Source organism: Trichinella spiralis, assembly GCF_000181795.1.
Source record: "Trichinella spiralis strain ISS 195 chromosome Unknown Scfld6, whole genome shotgun sequence".
In the NCBI taxonomy this organism is placed as follows: Eukaryota; Metazoa; Nematoda; class Enoplea; order Trichinellida; family Trichinellidae; genus Trichinella; species Trichinella spiralis.
The window spans coordinates 214,761-215,910 of record NW_003526945.1 but is presented as its reverse complement, the minus strand read 5'-3'; positions in this window follow the sequence as shown (position 1 = coordinate 215,910).

The window sequence follows — 1,150 nt, the reverse complement described above, 5'->3', positions numbered from 1 at the left end:
TGTGGTGGATTCATTTATCATGTATGAATTAATTTATTTTTTTCATTAACATTATTATTTCTGTTACATTCTCATAATGATGCAATACTGCTTTCGAAAGTTAGTGAAATGTTGAAACTTGGCCGACGGATGGACTTTTAGTATTCTTTATATGACCTGTTTCTACTGATATTCATCACCTTGCCCATTTTCCCTAATGTCATTGTGCAAATTGTTTTTCCGAAATTTTCTTGAAAACAGCTTTTTTCATGAAGAAGTAAATATATTCTTCGATGAAATTATTTTTATCTTTTAATCTGCATCTGTTCTCTGTTGACTTTCTTGTTGTGCCTGTCGATCGATAATAACAATTTCTTTTTTGTTTTTTGCTTGCTTGTGCCAAATTTAATTTTTCACATTTTTTGGGAAACTGTCAATTTTTCTGCAAATTTCAGCTGACGATCCAAACAGGCTTTTTCCTCTTTCGTTTGATTGATTGTGGTCGCTTTTACCCAACCGATTCGCCGGCTATTTGTTTTTTTTCCTTTTTTTTGAAAATTTAAAATTTCGCCGCAAAATCAATAAATAACATGGCAGTAGAATAAAGTGAAGGCGAAAGGTAATCTGAATGTTTTTTCCCATGGAATTTTTCCCATTGTTCTGTGTTGTTTATCGTCCGAAGCTTTCGTAAATTTGTGCTTGGGGGTTGTACTGAATTTTTTCTTCTTTCAATTTCCTATCGATCCAATTTGTTTAAAATTTTTATTCATTTTCCACTTTTACTCGGGAAAATGATATGTTGAAATTCTTATTGTGGAGTTTTTCTCACGATCCACCCCCTTTATTTTTTTTCTCCTATACTTCCCCAAAGCTGAAACATTTCTGTTCCTTCTGAAGGTAGTAATATAGCGTTTTTCTAAAAACTTGCTTTTTCCAAGTGCAAACAGCTTCTTAAAAGGACTGCCATTTTTTGCACAGCAACAAATGTTGATAATTTTAACCGAAATGGTATTTTAAATTAATTCCACTTGGCTTGAAAAGAGCCCCTTAATTAATGAAACATGGTTGAATTTTACGTTTACCGAGAGAATCCGAAAAATTTGCATGCAATGCCATTTTATTAATTGACGATGAAACTGGGTATTTCTGGCACCAGGTAAACAAGCTATTG